Source organism: Ctenopharyngodon idella, chromosome 2 (genome assembly GCF_019924925.1).
Source record: "Ctenopharyngodon idella isolate HZGC_01 chromosome 2, HZGC01, whole genome shotgun sequence".
In the NCBI taxonomy this organism is placed as follows: domain Eukaryota; kingdom Metazoa; phylum Chordata; class Actinopteri; order Cypriniformes; family Xenocyprididae; genus Ctenopharyngodon; species Ctenopharyngodon idella.
Window position 1 is genome coordinate 13,438,896 of NC_067221.1, and position 18,387 is coordinate 13,457,282.

At 35.3% G+C, this 18,387-nt stretch overlaps 1 long non-coding RNA gene across 4 annotated transcripts in view; it reads left to right on the forward strand.

The window, feature by feature from the left end:
• The window catches only part of LOC127497123 (uncharacterized), a 137,938-nt gene that overhangs the window by 41,220 nt on the left and 78,331 nt on the right, over positions 1-18,387 (forward strand). For all 4 annotated transcript variants that reach the window (XR_007925458.1, XR_007925459.1, XR_007925461.1 and 1 more), the window contains exon 2: positions 3,879-3,974. This is a non-coding gene — a long non-coding RNA (uncharacterized LOC127497123). The remainder of the gene's footprint in view (positions 1-3,878; positions 3,975-18,387) is intronic.

Sequence of the window (18,387 nt, forward strand, 5' to 3'; positions counted from 1 at the left end):
GAAAAATGATTTGACTCTAGTCTTGATCATTATTTTCAAAAACGTTTTCATATATGTTCAAGGTTAACAATACTGTTACAAATAATTTAAATTGATTCATGAATATCAAGGAATTTGCTTAGAGTTACTCGATTTGACCTGAACGAAGCATAGCTTTCGTAAAATTGTCAAAATATGTTTGTTTTTTTATGTAATGACAGTACAGGGTCTAAAGGGGTCCTCTCTTTAGACAAAACATTAAAATTCAAATACTAATAATATTTTAGTCGTTGTAAAGAAATAACAATAACAGTAACTTTTATGGGGGAAAAATATTAAAAATTTTTAGGCTAACAATGTTACTTTTTCCTTATTACAATCTCTGGGCAGTTACACCTCATTTATCGAAATTGAAAATAATTTTTTGTATGAATTGCATTTGTAATGTATTTTTGAATAACTTAAATCCAGTTATTTGAAAAGGAACAGGACACTAAATATAAACCTCTCTTGCAAAATCTCAGCACACATTGCTTCAAATGTGCCATACCAGAGAACTGAAGCGAGGGGCAAAAAAAAAAAAGGAAAACAGCTCCTCCCCCTATTCCCCCCCTCTCCCACACCAGAAGAATAGGGGGTCTCCTCTCAGCAATGCGCTTACCGTTAGTTTCCCAGGAGACTGTATGAGGCCTCTTGGGCAGTCCTCCTATACCTCAGGATTGGGCCCAGCTGCAGGGAGTTAATAAAATAATCAGTCAGCCATTCAGCCTCACTCCTCACGTCCTCTCTGACCAATTAGTCGCACACCCTATGTGGCTCGACTGCCTTCACAACATGTTTCATGCTCTCATCAATTTCATACACACTCATTACGGACTCAAAATGGAGAATGAGGTACTACTAGACCTTGTATCTTCTCCAAGTCACAGTATTCAAGTGCTTCTCTCTTGAAAAGATCTCTGTGTATTAATCTCAACTGAATGATTTTGGGATCAGTTTGTATTATGGCAACTGACCTAATTATTGTGTTCAGATATGCTGCTCTGGTCCTTGCAGGTCCGTAATCATTTTATGGACTCGCACTGCATGATTGTATTATGATTGATTTTTGCTCAGCTCTCACTTCAAAACACGTCTCATATGGCCACGTGTAAAAGAAATACTGCTGTTTAAATGTGTGGTGAGGGACCGGCTCATATGTCAAGGTATATGTCCACTGACATTCCCATTTCTTTCCATGCGTTTACGGCTCCCTGGCTGTGCAGTGTAAAAATGATTTTGCCAGGTAATACAGTGTGCCTTTTTCTTCTGAATCTTTATTTCTGTGATTGGTATGGGAAAAACTAAAAACGAGAAAGAAGTAGTGTTTCATTCGCAAGCTCCTATTTTGACAAAACCTAATCAGTTTTTGTCACAGTACTGCAAAACAGCACTGAAGACCCCTTGTGGCATAAGCTTGCCATCACAGCTGCTAGTTTCACACGGAATCCTTTTGGCACCTTAGATTTCTTTCTTTTGAAAAATGTAGAATAGATGCAATTACATTTAAATTGTTTTCTGGAGGCAGCAATTCAGTCAATGTGATTGAGAAACCAAAACAAACATTCCATTATTATACATTGCTTCTAAGAGCAGAGGAGATAAGTTAACTGAAAACCAAATGCAATGTGCTGCATCCATTATCATAATTGCAACATTATAATAATTTAATTTTTTTTTTTTTTCCCAGAGATGCTCTGTTATTTTCAAAGTCAAAATAAACAGACAAAGTCAAACAAATGTTTTTTAAATAAATAATGTCAGCATGCAACATTATTTTGGAATCTTAAAAATCAGTCAAAGAGCCTATAGTGAAGGGAACTAAGAAGGAAATAGTAAACAGGAAAACAAGAGACACAATTATGTGGCGCTAAATTGTATGTCATTGTGTGAATGTTAAACTTTTGAATTAAGAATGCTACTGTAATTTATGTATCTACAATGAACTTTTTATCACTTCAATGAATTAATCAAAAGCAAACCCCTTCAGACCCTGTGTCCATTGGAATGGACATCACATGGTTTTTGGTTTAAACCAATAAGATTTTATGTTTTTATAATATGAGCCTGGTCACTGATTGATCCCTGAACACATGATTTTTTTTAAAAGTTTGATGTCCATCGCAATGGACATTAGGTTTTAATAAAATTAATTATTAATATTTTTTTTAATCTGATTTTATGTTTTCAATGTTGTGACCATAAACTCATTCAGTTTTTCATTAGTTTTAGTGAAAAACAGAAACAGTGAATGTGAAATGAGTGCACACAGCAACACACACACACACACACACTGATGCCTTGATGTTCTATGCACACAATCATATATTTATCAAAACCAGCAAGTACACACAAACACACCCACAATAACACACACACATACTGTAACTCGCATCCACCCACTGCAGCCAACAAAAAGAATCAAACAAGATTTTTGAGATTTCATCATCTTACATTTTTCTACATTCTTATTGCCTTGCTCTTTGTTACAGTATGTTCTTCTCAAAATCTTCTATAGTTCACATACTGTTTAAATTCTAGTTCAAAAGTACTGTATGGTTAAAATATGATAACTTTTTTGATGATTCAGTCCTGGTATCAATTGTAGTGGTCATGAAAAAAAAATCTAATAAAAAAATGTGTTTGCACAATCTTGTTTTTTAGACTTATTAAAGAAGAGCAAATATCAAGTGGATATTTTTTTTTTTTTTTTCCCCAGTGGAAAAAAGGGGTTAAAGGGTTAGTTCACCCAAAAAAGTACTTTGTCATTAATTACTCACCCTCATGCAGTTCCATACCCCTAAAACCTTCGTTCATCTTCAGAACACAAATTAAGATGAAATCCAAGGTTTTTTTCCCCCATCCCCCCATAAAAAGCAGTGTAATTATGGTCATTCAAGGTCCAGAGAAATATAAAAGACATCATTAAAATAATCCATGTAACTGCAGTGGTTCAACCTTAATGTTATAAAGTGACGGGAATAGTCTTTGTGCGCAAAAACAAAACAAAAATAACGACTTTATTCAACAATTTCTTCTCTATCCTGTCAGACTCGTATGCAGTGAACGCAGTTCATTGCTTCTGTGTTTACGTCTGAACGCTGGCTCAGTATTGGCTGGCTCCTGCGTCAGCTTCACATGCATGTGTCGTGCTGCTCACATGTACAGGCGTCGACCAATACTGAGTCGGCGTTCTGACGTAGAACTTGAAAGCGCTGCAACGAAAACAGCATAGGAGAATGACAGGGGAGAGATGACATTTGTTGAATAAAATCGTTATTTTTGTTTTGTTTTTGTGCACAAAACTATTCTCGTCGCTTTATAACATTATGGTTGAACCACTGTAGTCACAAATATCTTAATTTGTCTTATGGATTTGGAACTTGAAGGTGAATACTTAATGAAAAAAATTTCATTTTTGGGTGAACTAACCCTTTAATGTCCTCTATAATAAGTCAAAAGCTCTTCTCTCTTCTTTTATGGTTAGTGAAGCAGCACAGAGAAGACGCTGTGAAATAGTAGTTTTTAAAAGTATTTTAATACTAAATGCAGCTGTTAGTCACCTTTATGTCTCTTTTGTGACGTTGAATCACTGGGCTAGCTGAGAATATGACAAGCTCTGTCTCCGCTAGGTTGAAAAAAAAAAAAAGATTATAGTCTAGATGAAGGGCAATTTTAGAGTTGCCAAATGGAAGTTCAGGATGAAAGTGACCCGTGTAATTTAAATACATGAGTATTTAAATTGATTTTTTTTCCTGTTTAGGTTTAGGTTTCAGACATGTTGTATAATTTAAACTGATATTTAAGCTCAGTCCTATAGGTTTATAACTAGATGTTTTCTTCTCTCTGACTCACTACAGAGATTGGCAAGTGATGAAAACAAAAACAGATACCACAGTAAAGATGATCAAAACCCAATGCTCATCTCTCTTCAGCTGGACTACACTCCCCACCAGGTTTGTAAATTCTTATACTTAAGAAGCTGAGTTAAAAAAAAATGAGATAAACGCATATATTTTAAATTCTATATTTAGATTCACAAGTTAAATAATTTAATAATCACACCCACTTTCATACAGTTGCACTTATAGCATCCGTTTTGAAGTGTCCAGGCAATGTTTTTATTAGTATTATTAAGGGCGGTAAAATGAGATTTGAGCTAGCAACTACAGTTATTAATAACAGACACAGATTTTTCTCCTGAAAGCATTCGGTGTCAGACTGTGTGAGGTTTGAATCATCGACATATGGCAGCTCTCGCTCAGGTCATGTTGTGTAAACTGTAGCAGCAGGGTGGCACTACAGCTAAGGGCTAAAGCATGATGCTCATGAGAATGACAAGCAATGACTACTGGTCTACAGCCAAAATGCTTCTGAAATAAATGTAGTCAAACTTTACTAAATCTGGGTCACCGAGAACGAATATGATGCTTAAAATTGTTGATCAGCTATAGTTTTCAAGATATGCTATTGGGTCCATATGACCCTTGACTAGTTGGAAATGGCTAAGGATAAGTGAATAATAAAGGAAAGGGATCTCAATTTAAACCAGAAATGACAAATACATCTTTGACTGGATCTATGAATAAATCTATGACTGGGTTTGGACAGAATCAGAATCAGAAAGAGCTTTATTGCCAAGTATTTTTGCACACACAAGGAATTTGTTTTGGGGACAAAAGAAGCTTCCTTTACACAGAAACAACAACAGTACACATATAGTAAAATAAAAAATAAAGATACATGTGAATAAGACACACATATCAATATATTTAAATAAACAAAGACAAATTTGTATATAAATAGATTAGAATAGAATCAACAGTCTGAAAAGAAATTGAAGGGGGATGGTGTGGTCATCGATGGGGGGGGGGGGGGGGGGGGGGTACCTTAAACATTTTTATTTATTGGTTTAATGAGTAGGCATTATTCATTAAATTATTTATATAATTGTAGTATTGGAGTGATCACCAGACTCTCTCTCTTACTCTCTCTCTCTTACTCTCTCTCACATACACACACACACACGCATACTATCTATCCCTTTATATAGTCTACCTAAAATGGTGCCTTTGGAGGGCACTTAAGTGTTTAATCATTATCAACATATATTTTTAATAAAAATAACTCTATAAATGAGTTCCAAATGACACATCCCAGATAGCAACTTTGTGCCAGCCCAAATCTGTCCCACATCTGCCATGCATGGTATGATGATCTGGGCCACGTGGCATGGAATGATGGCACTTGGGCGGACCACTTCAGTTTGCCAGATCTGAGCCACAAGCAGACCATAGCAATGCCACATGTCAACCAAAAGCAAAGAAAGAAACCAGAACTGGACCTTATTTGAGCAACAAAATCTTTATATATTATTTATAGAATCATCTTAGCATTAACAAGCCTGTTAACAAGCAGAATCACTGAATGAAAGAAGAGAACAGAAAACAAGAGACAAACAGAAACACAAGAGCTACAACTGACTTCAGCCACAGCCTTAGATGAAATCAACTGAAGATAAAAGAAGACTTTAAATCTCTCCAGATCTCAGCAGAGGAGGTTTAAACAGCTCCACAAACAGCATTACAGCTTCATATTACTAACCAGATTGACTTTATTTCTATCATTCATTAACAGAAGCTTAACGCTCATGTTTGTTTCATTTGAAGTCATCATAATGGTGATTGGTGTTTCCATTAGTTGGGCTCTTAACTCTTATATGTTTGTCTTCTCTGGCTGCTGTGACAGTGTGTTTGCAGCAGCAAAAAAGCTAAAACAACACAATTTTTAGCTATTGATGGTTTTATGATCATCATGAAATAGCCTGGATCTCTGATTTTATTTAAATAAAACATTTGTGTCTTGCCATTAATACGTTTAAATTACAATCCCTGTTTTACTACAACATTGTATGACCAGAAGTCATCTGTAGGCTAGATTAAAGCTAAACCTATGACTAGAAAACAACAATGACAATCACAGATATAAGCAATCAGCGTATGAATCTCAACAATGGTGACAACAAAATATTCAGACAATCAGATCAACTCTGGACCTCACAAAAAGCTACTAAAATACAGAACAAAAACCACAGCAAAAAATAAATGCAAATAGTTAGAATTAAAGAAAATAATAGGACAATTCAGCTGCATAATTTAATCATGCTGTGATGCATGCTGGGAGTTTTATACTATTGATCCCAGCATGCATTGCGGCATGACACTTTTGATTGTCACTTTGTTGAGATTCATGTGCTGATTCTTGATGTCTTTATCTGTCATCTTACAATAATTTTTGATCTCATGTTGCAGGAACAGAGGGTTTGTAATGTAAATATATTACACAACGAAAAAAAAAAAATTGTTTTCAGTCTAAATATCAAAAAAATCTTAAACCCAGATGCTTTTACTAGATAAGTAAAATGACAGAATATATTTTTTATTGTTTTCTGGAAAAAAAAAATCAAAATGAAGTACTTGTCTGGCATGCGTAATACAGCATTTTTAAACGTTTGCGCGAATCCACGTGAATGGGGATTTTTGATAATGTTGTCATCTGTACATAGAAAAATGTACTCTTCAGTTTTTAGTACATCGTTGTCGTGTAAACATACCTTTAGTGTTAGTTTTTCTCTTGCTGCTGAAACTGTTAGCTGTGGCAAAAATAGCAAGGGAAAAGGTGATGTTGACAACTTGATGATGAAGAGGAAATGTTTTTTTTTGATCAGGTAGATGTAATTCAGTTAATTTCAACTTAATAATAGTCTGTTATAGAATGCATTGTGGAATGAAGCATGTCACCGTTGTTGAGATGTATATTTCTACATAAGAGGGTCTATGGTTGGAAAACTAAAGTTTTACCTGCACACTCACTGAAACTAAGAAGGCTTTGAAACTCTGTCTACCTTCTGATAGATTGGGTAGTTGTGGGAAGAGGTGTTAGAGAGGCCAGGCAGAATAAGCTGTGCTATATAAAGGGACAACCATATTGTGAAGAAGTCCATACAAAGCATCATATACAAATACAATGCAGGGAGTTAGTTAGTTTCACATTACGATTGATGTAGTACTTTATTTAGTTGTTCTTGAAAGAAGTCTCATATGCTCAAAACTGACTGTCATTGAAATGTCTCAATGAAACAAAACTGACCATCTTTGAAATCTCACAAAAGAACAAAATAAACCATCATTGAAATCTTACAACGAAACAAAGCTGGTCATCATTAAAATCATGTAATGGAAACAAACCAACTGTCTTTGAAATCTTGTAAAGGAACAAAGGAACAAAACCGACAAACATTGAGATCTTGTAAAGAAACAAAACTGACCATCATTGAACTCTCATAACAAAACCAACCGTCATTGAAATCTCATAAAGGAACAAAACCGATCGTCACTGAAATCTCATGACAAAACGAAACTGACGTTGTTGAAATCTCATAATGGAGCAAAGCTGATCGTCATTGAAATTTCGTAATGGAAAAAATGAACTGTCTTTGAAATCTTGTAGCAAAAAACCGACACTGAAAACCAACCGTCATTAAAATTTGTAATGAAACAAAACCAACCATCATTGAAATGTCGTAAGGGAATAAAACAGACCGTCATTGAAATCGGTAAAGGAACAAAACTGACTGTCATTGAGATCTCGTAACGAAACAAATCAGACTGATTTTGAAATCTTGTAACAGAAGAAAATCGACTGTCATTGAAAACCGACCGTCATTGAAATCTCGTAATGAAACAAAACTGACAGTCATTGAGATCTCCTAAAGGAACAAAACTGACTGCTATTGAGATCTTCTAGAGGAACAAAACTGACTGTCTTTGAAATCTTGTAATGGAATAAAACTGACACTGAAAACCATCATTAAAATCTCGTCACAAAAAAAAAACCCAACAGTTTGAAACATTTCAAACTCAACTGTCATTGAAATCACATAATGGAATAAAACTCGTAACAAAATAAAACTGTCTTTGAAATCTCGTAACATGAAATCTCGTGAAGCATGTCACCATTGTTGAGATGTACATTTCTACATAAGAGGGTCTGGTTGAAAAGATGTTTGAAAAGTTCTCCAGCGGTCAACCTGAAGCTTTTACCTGCACACCCGCTGAAGCTAAGTAGGGTTGAGTCCAGTCTATATCTGGGTAGACTGGGTAGCTGTGAGAAGAGGTGTTAGAGAAGCTGGTGGGTCTGATCAACCTGTTGGCTGAGTGGGTCCTAACACCCCAGTACAGTTGCAATAAGCTGTACTGTATAAAGGGTAACCCTGGTGTAAAATAGTCCATACTGCCCAATGCCCCAGTACAGTCGCCATAAACTGTACTGAATAAAGGGTTAAAATAAACCCCAGAAAATAAGGGGTGTAACCCTGGGGCAAAAATAATCCCCACATTACATCACATACAATGCAGGGAGTTAGTTAGTTTCAAATCACAAATGATATAGTGCTTACATTGAAGCACTCTTTTTTTATTATTACTTTTTTTAATGTTTTTGAAAGAAGTCTCATATGCTCAAAACTGACTGTCATTGAAATGTCTCAATGAAACAAAACTGACCATCTTTGAAATCTCACAAAAGAACAAAATAAACCATCATTGAAATCTTACAACGAAACAAAGCTGGTCATCGTTGAAATCATGTAATGGAAACAAACCAACTCGTCCCCTTGGAATTATAAGGTTCTATCTGACATTTTTGTCAAAATTGAGTTATTCACATATTCATATTCTGTGACAACTTATTTACATTATGTGATGTTTCTTTTTTAAAGTTGTGTACAGTTTGGTACTTTTTTTTAGAAAACAAAAAGGTTCAATCTACAAAGTCGAACTCTAACTTGGTTCTATAAGGTTCTATCTGCGTGAGCCAATCAGCACTTCGAATGCACACACGAGGACCAATCAGGATCCGCTTTCTTTGTCATGTCGCCACGACAGCGGAAGAGATCGCAGAAAAATGCTAAATCAGTGAAGAGCAGACTAAATAATTTTACACAATATGATGTTTGTTAGAAAACTCATGATGGACTACTTTATTTATGAACTTGTCAATGACAGCAGTCCAAATTCCATGCAATTAGTCTTTTTGTGTGTTTTGTTGTATCTGATTGCTGAGTATTTATTTTCAGTTAGATGTCACACTAGCCAGCAGCGCTATTAAGAGAATAGGTCCGTTTTTTGTAGTATGTTTGCTTTACTCCAGTTATGTCATTGTCATGCGAGGGAAAATTATGTATATATTAGTTTATATTTTAACCTTGATCCATCCTGTGTACTTGTACTTGTAGCTGTATGTACTATGTAGCTATAAAGCTAAACGCTATGGCACACTGGATTAAAGTTGTTAAATTTTACATTGTTGGTAAAAACTGAGTTGTTGCACAGTTGAAGTAATTTAAATATTTTAAATGTGAAATATTTTTAATTATATATAGTCAGTGAAACATTTTTCACTGTTTATTAAACTTTGTTAAACACCTTTGCTGAAGCATTGTCTGTTTTCTTGCAGTTTTTTAGTCTTAAAATTTTCTTAAATTTTACAATATTAAGACTTAAAGGTCAAATACTCAACAATTTAATTGATGGGGTCTTAATTACAACAATAAATGTTAGCATGTTATTTCAGCCATACTGATGTCTAGAGAGAAAGCCGTTTTCTGTGGAATAAAGTCCTGCTCAGATGTATTACAGTAGCTGCTTTCTGTCTTAACAAAAGGAAACGTAAACTTAAACGGTTCCTGCAATAATGTGTTAAATTACCCACCATATTCCTACCTAAATTTAACATCTGCACTGGACAAAATATTTAGCACTGCCTTTTATGCTTAACTTGAACAAGAAAAAAATATTCATTTAAAATATGAAATAAATGTCATAAAACCATTAAATTTAACTTTCTCATGCATGTCAACACAGTTAAAACACTAATTTTGTGTTTTAAAACAAATTATAAAACTGTTTGTGTTTCTTGGAAATTATTGCTTCAATTAATTTTTTTGCCAGATAGAACCTTATAATTCCAAGCGAAAAGTGATTTTTTTTTAGAATTAGAAGGTTCTATCTGCGTTTGACCCCTTCCAAAAATCCCCATTTACAAATTTGAGAGGATTTTGATATTGTACATTTAGAATACATTTAGGGTCCCTGTCATTTTCATGTTTGAAAGAAACTTGTTCCCCATATAATTTTTGCTATATGGAATGCAAAAACTTTGAAGCTCAATATCTCAAAACTGCTCAGAACGCAGATAGAACCTTACAATTTCAAGGGGACGAACTGTCTTTGAAATCTTGTAAAGGAACAAAGGAACAAAACCGACAATCATTGAGATCTTGTAAAGAAACAAAACTGACCATCATTGAACTCTTGTAACAAAACAAAACCAACCGTCATTGAAATCTCATAAAGGAACAAAACCAACCATCTTTGAAATCTTGCAAAGGAACAAAACCGACCGTCACTGAAATCTCATGACAAAACGAAACTGACCGTCGTTGAAATCTCATAATGGAGCAAAGCTGATCGTCATTGAAATTTCGTAATGGAAAAAATGAACCGTCTTTGAAATCTTGTATCAAATAAAACCGACACTGAAAACCAACCGTCATTAAAATTTGTAATGAAACAAAACCAACCATCATTGAAATGTCATAAGGGAACAAAACAGACCGTCATTGAAATCGGTAAAGGAACAAAACTGACTGTCATTGAGATCTCATAACGAAACAAAACTGACTGATTTTGAAATCTGTAACAGAAGAAAATCGACTGTCATTGAAAACCGACCGTCATTGAAATCTTGTAAAGGAACAAATCTGACTGTCATTGAGATCTCCTAAAGGAACAAAACCAACTGTCATTGAAATCTTGTAATGAAACAAAACTGACAGTCATTGTGATCTCCTGAATGAACAAAAGTGACCATCATTGAAATCTCATAAAAAAAACAAAACCAACTGTCTTTGAAATCTCGTAAAAGAACAAAGAAACAAAACCGACCGTCACTGAAATCTTTTTGCTATATGGAATGCAAAAACTTTGAAGCTCAATATCTCAAAACTGCTCAGAACGCAGACAGAACCTTACAATTCCAAGGGGACGAACTGTCTTTGAAATCTTGTAAAGGAACAAAGGAACAAAACCAACAATCATTGAGATCTTGTAAAGAAACAAAACTGACCATCATTAAAATCTCATCACAAAACAAAACCAACAGTTTGAAATGTTTCGAACTCAACTGTCATTGAAATCACATAATGGAATAAAACTCATAACAAAATAAAACTGTCTTTGAAATCTCGTAACAGAAGAAAACTGACCGTCATTGAAAACTGACAGACTTTGAAATCTCATAACTGAACAAAATCAACCATAATTGAAATTTCGTAAAGGAACAAAACCGACTGTAATTTAAAACTTGTAAAGGAAAAAAAACTGACCGTCATTGAGATCTTGTAAAGGAACAAAACCAATTGACATTGAGATCTCGCAAAGGAACGAAACCGACCGTCATGGAAATCTCGTAATGAAACAAACTAACAGTCATAGAGATCTCGTAAAGAAATAAAAATGACTGCTATTGAGATCTCCTAAATGAACAAAAGTGACCATCATTGAAATCTCATAACAAAACAAAACCGACTGTCTTTGAAAAATTAACAAAGAAACAAAACCATTGAAATCTCGTAATGGAACAAAACTGACACTGAAAACCAACTGTCATTGACATCTCTTCACAAAACAAAACCAAGTTTGAAACGTTTCAAACTTAACTGTCACTGAAATCTCATAACGGAATAAAACTCACCATCATTGACCTTCTCTTAATGGAAAAAAAACTACTGTCATTGAGATCTCACAACTGAATAAAACCGACCATCATTGACGTCTCATAACTGAACAAAACTGACCATCGTAAAAATCTTGTAATGGAACAAAACCGACTGTCATTGAAATCTTGTTAACAAAGTCGACCATCGTTAAACCTCATTAGGGAACAACACCGGTCTCGATGTGGAGTTCTTTTAAGGGCTGGGGGGAGTCATTTGTCAGATCTTCACAGAACATTCAGAACATTCTCGGAACGTTTAGGGAACCATAATTTATATGGGGGGGACATTATTTAGCAGACCTTTACAGAACATTCAGGACTTTCTCTAAATGTTTAGGGAACCATATTTTATTTGGAAATGTGCTCCCAGAACATTCTCAGAATGTCCCTGCTGCCCTTGTCAAAAAATTAAATTGAAAAATAGAGCTAAATTGACTAACAAAAGTGGCTGTTCAAACAAAAACAATTTTTTTTTAATGTCTTACAAAAAAAGGCAATTTACAGATATTTCCTGATTATTATGAAATGTTTGTAAAATGTAAATCTCTTGCAGTAAGTCATTAGCTGACATGTATGAGCTAATATAACTACTGTATCACTGCATCAGCAACTACACAGCTACTGTCTTTAAGTAAAGCAACATGTAATGCAGAACATCAGTGTCTTTTCGCTCATCACTGACTGAAGCACAGGCTCTACTCTTCAGCACAATGGTGACCCACAAAACTCAGATAACAGAAACAACATTAAACACTAACAGATCTTTCTAGATCTCAGCACCTTCATTTATTACAAACCAGTCTGACTTTCTTTCACATTATTGTAGCCTTCTGATACTGCATAAAGTCCTGTTCTACATTGAAACTTTGAAAATAATTATGCAGAAATAATAATTAGCTTCTGAAATATCATAACAGAAAAAAACTACTATTGTTGAGATCTCATAATGGAACAAAACTGACCATCATTAAAATCTCATTAATAGAACAAAACTGACCATCTTTGAAAACTCAAACAAAACCAACTGTCACTGAAATCTCATAATGAAATGAAACCAGCCATTATTAATATGTCATAATGGAACAAAACAGGCCATCACTGAAATCTTGTAAAGTCAGTTTCATTCCTTTACGAGATCTCAATGACTGTCAGTTTTGTTTCATTACAAGATTTCAATGACGGTTGGTTTTGTTCTTTTGCGAGATCGAACAAAACAGACCATCACTGAAATCTCATAATTAAAAAAAAAACCAACCGTCATTGAAATCTTGAAGCAGAAAAGAACCAACCGTCATTGAAATCTCATAAAAAAACAAAACTGTCAATCATTGAAATCTAATAAAGGAACAAAACCAACCACTGAACTCTTGTAATGAAACAAAACTGACTGTCATCGAAATCTCATAAAGGAACAAAACCGACCGTCAATGAAATGTTGTTATTGATTTCTGCAATACACTGTGATCTCATGTTGCAGTAAAACTGTAATTCAAATGTATGGCACAAAACAATTATTATATTCAAATGACATCTGTAATTTATGCTATTTTGCAATGATTATAAAACCATCATCTGATTTCAGCTTTATTTGTTACCACAAGCATGTTTGACAAACACACTATCAAAGCAGCTACTGAAAACAAACATATTATAAGAGTTAAGAGCCCAACTAATGGAAACACCAATCACCCTTACGGTGACTTCAATTGAAACAAACATGAGCGTTAAACTTCTGTTAATTCTCAATAAGAACTTCCGTAGATGAATGACATAAAATCTGGTTAGTAATATGAAGCTGTAATGCTGTTTGTGGAGCTGTTTAATCCTCCTCTGCTGAGATCTGGAGAGATTTAATGTCTTCTTTTATCTTCAGTTGATTTCATCTAAGGCTGTGGCTGAAGTCAGTTGTAGCTCTTGTGTTTCTGTTTGTCTCTTGTTTTCTGTTCTCTTCTTTCATTCAGTGATTCTGCTTGTTAATGCTAAGATGATTCTATAAATAATATAAAGATTTTGTGGCTCCAGAGCTCTAACATTGGATAGTTTAGACAAAATTAATAGAGTTATTTCTGAAGTAAATGCAACTCTTGAGTTTTTGATTTCTTCTAACGAACAGTTAGTGGTACAGTCCGGTCTTTGTTGAAAGGATGGTTCACGCAGTTTTAAACAGCGGAGTATGAACAGAGCCCATAGTTTTTTATTAAATAAATAAATAAACACATGTACATGTAGCTAATAGCTTATATGCATGTGTGCATTATGACCTCAGTGATGACATTTACTGTCAATAATTCACTTTGACAACGATCCCTTACGGCATCATTGCACTTTAGTTATGTACGTTACTCGTTCTAATATGTCAGGGGAATGTTCTTAAAACACTAATCAAAGTAATATCATACCTTCTCTTCTCTTATTTTTAAAGAACATCAAAAGATGCGATTGAACCGTTCTCCTGATCCTTTTGAACAAACACGAAAAATGACTAAACCTTGCTTAAATCAGAGCTCTGGCGCAACGCGTTACAATACTGGGTTCTGATTGGTCAATTGCTGTTATAGTTTGTTAATTATCATAAAGAGAATTTTAAAATTTCGTTTAGATGATAAGACTTACATAATACATAACACTGTTAAAGGGGATGGTAAGGGCTTTATAGTGGCATGGTGGCTTTACAGAGGTTATGCTTTTTGTCATTTTTTCAACAAGGGGGATGCCATACCCCCTCCCAGCCAGCACAGCTATGTGGGGCCCAGATGGGTGTCACCTGGGCTGTCTAACTGGGGCCCAGCCGGTTTTGTCCACAGTTTCCATGGAGGCCCCACATGGGTTAGCCCAGATGAAATGAACACTGCTCAGTGTGCACACTACAGGCTGTTAAATATAACACAGAAACATGCTGGAGTTAATGAGATAATTAGGAGATAACAAGCAGACTTACCGAAGGACAGAGGAACAACAAGAACTATGACTTCAACCACAGCCTTCGATGAAATCAACTGAAGATAAAAGACATTAAATCTCTAAAGATCTGATTAAACATCTCCACAAACAGCATTAACAGCTTCACTTATTACTAACAAGATTGAATTTATTTCTGACATACATCTACAAAAGTTGTTATTAAGAATTACCAGAGGTTTAGATGTTGATGATTTGTTGAAAATAAGTTTGGTTTGATGTCACCATGATCGAGGTCAGTGTTTACTTCAGTTAGGCAGTTTTACTCTTGACCGTGTTAATATTTCTCTGGCTGCTATAGCTGTTTGTTATGACAAGAAAAACAAAAGACAATGTGTTTAGCTGTTTGATGATGAGAATATAATTGTCAGCATGTAGTGGCTTTATTCACTGGCCTAATGACTGAGCTTTATATGAAAAAAATGTTATTAACTTCATGATGATCTTTTTTAGAATAACAACAAAACCGTTGCATAAACCAGATCAAAATAATAAATCTGAAAAATACAATGTACACTAAACACTTTAAAACACCTGCAAGAATTATTCTCACACAGACATCAAGAATCAGCGTATGAATCTCAACAATGGTGACATGCTTCATGCCGCAATGCATTCTGGGTGCCTCATACAAAACTCATCCATGGCTCCCAGAATGCATTGCGGCATGAAGCATGTCAACATTGTTGAGATTCATATGCTGATTCTTGATGTCTGTGTTTAAGTAAATCTTGCAGGAGGTTTGAAGTGTTTAGTGAACAATGTGTTTTTCAAATTTTCTGAAAATGGTTTTATTGTTGTAATTCTAGAAGAGATCCAGCTCAAAACTAACCACATTTCGCTCATAAAAAGCTCAGCAAACTAAGCCGCTAAATGATGAGTACATTCTTACCATTTAGCAGCTGTCCAGATGGTCTCTTGTTTTTCTTGCCATAACAAACAGCTATAACAGCCAGAGAAACGCTAACACAGTCGAGAGTAAAACTGCCTAACTGAAGTAAGCACTGGCCTCAATCATGGTGACATCAAACCAAACATTTTCAACAAATCATCAACATCTAAACCTCTGGTAATTCTCAATAACAACTTTTGTAGATGTATGTCAGAAATAAATTCAATCTTGTTAGTAATAAGTGAAGCTGGTAATGCTGTTTGTGGAGATGTTTAATCAGATCTTGAGAGATTTAATGTCTTTTATCTTCAGTTGATTTCATCGAAGGCTGTGGCTGAAGTTGTAGTTCTTGTTGTTCCTCTGTCCTTCGGTGAGTCTGCTCGTTATCACCCAATTATCTCTTTAACTCCAGCATGTTTCTGCGTTACATTTAACAGCCTGTAGTGTGCACACTGAGCAGTGTTCATTTTATCTGGGCTAACCCATGTGGGGCCTCCATGGAAACTGTGGACAAAACCGGCTGGGCCCCAGTTAGACAGCCCAGGTGACACCCATCTGGGCCCCACATAGCTGTGCTGGCTGGGCTTAAATCAAGCCCTGATTGTCAACTATGCACATAGTTATCATTGCACAGTAAGGAGAACATTTAGAGGTAGATTGCCTGGGGGAAGGAACATTTCTTGTGCCTGGCTGTTCTGATGCTCTGTAGCGCTGGCCAGACGGCAAAAGTTCAAAGAGAAGGTGGCTTGGATGTGAGGGACCCAGAGTGATTTTATGTGATTTTATGAGCCCCTTTTCTCTCTCTGGGTGTATACAGTTCTTGGAGTGCAGTTCAGGGGAGCTCCAATAATCCTCTCAGCAGTCCAAACAGTCCTCTAGTCTCTGATGTCTGATTTTGTAGCTGAGCCAAACCAGACAGTTATTGAAGTGCAGAGGACAGACTCAATGACGGATGAGTAGAACTGCATCAGCAGGGCCTGTGGCAAGTTGAACTTCCTCAGCTGGCGAAGGAAGTATAACCTCTGCTGGGCCTTTTTGACAGTGGAGTCAATGTGATTGTCCCACTTTAGGTCCTGAGATGATAGAGTGGAACCTGGTAAGTGAGGGGAGTGCTGGGGGGGTTCTTTTGAAGTTCACTATCATCTCCACTGTTTTTAGCATGTTTACTCCAGGTTGTTATGACTGCACCAGACAGCCAGCTGCTCAACCTCCTGCCTATATGCAGACTCTTAGCCATTGTGTATGAGGCAGATGATGGTAGTGTTGTCTGCAAACTTCAGGAGTTTGACAGAGGGGTCTTTGGCTGTGCAGTCGTTTGTGTACAGGTAAAAAGAGCAGTGGGGAGAGCACACATCCCTGAGGGGCGGCAGGTTTTGATGTTGATGTCTTATTGAAAATGTTTCATTTGAGGTCACCATCATGGAGATCAGTGTTTGCATTAGTTGGGCTCTTGACCCTTGACTTTTGTTAAGTTGCTTTTTTTTGGCAATTGCATGTGTTTTTAGAAAACGTTTCTGCACCGATAAAGCACATCAACATCCCTGTCTTAATAACAGACAAGTGACTGCATGAAGGTGTTTTTTTTTTTTTCCCCTGAAATTGCTGACTTAAGGAATTGAGATGTTATGGAAAAGCATAAAACTCAACCAACTGCAAAAAAAAAAAAAAAAAAAAAATCTGTAACACCATTGCTGTTTCAGATGCTGAATGTTGAACGTGTAAATAACATTGCCGTCATTAATTTTTTGTTTAAAACACAATGTGTGCCATTTATACACTCACAGACATCAACATACAGCATAAGAAACACAACAATGGTGACATGCTTCATGACAGCATACAAAACACATTCATGGCTCCCAGCATGCATTGCAGCATGAAAAATTTATGCAGCTTATTTATATATATATATATATATATATATATATGTATATATATATATATATATATATATATATATTGTCACCATTGTTGAGGTTTTCATGATGAGTGCTGATGTCTAAATGTGTCGTATTTAACTCTTAAATAGTTTCGGACATTTTTACATAAATCACTTCAGTGTTACAAAGAATTTTTATCACACCGGCTGAGTTTATTACTTTCTTTTCAAATAACTTTTAAATTCTGAAAGTTAACAAAACCACAAAAAAAGTAGTTGTTTAAACCACTTTAACGTAGTCACTTGTCCATTAAAGCAAACATGTTGGTCAACTTCAATGCAGAAATGTTTTCTGAAAACACTTGCAATTGTCGATAAAAAAAAGCAACTTAGCAAAAGTCAAGGGTCAAGAGCCCAACTACAACAAACACGGATCTCCATGATGGTGACCTAAAACGAACCATTTTCAATAAGACATCAACATCTAATCCTCTGTTAATTCTTAATAAGAACTTCTGTAGACGTGACAGAAATAAAATCAGCCTGTTTAGTAATAATTGAAGCTGGTAATGCTGTTTGTGGAGTTGTTTAATTAGATCTTGAGATATTTAATGTCTTTTATATTCAGTTCATCTAAAGCTGTGGCTGAAGAAAGTCGTAGTTTGTTTTCTTCTCTTTTTTTCAGTGCTTGTTCACAGTAGGTGTTTGAATAATTGAAAGAATGTTTCAGGAACATCATACTAACCTTTAAATAACATTCTACTAACATTAAGGAAACTGGACATTTTTATGTTCTTGGAAT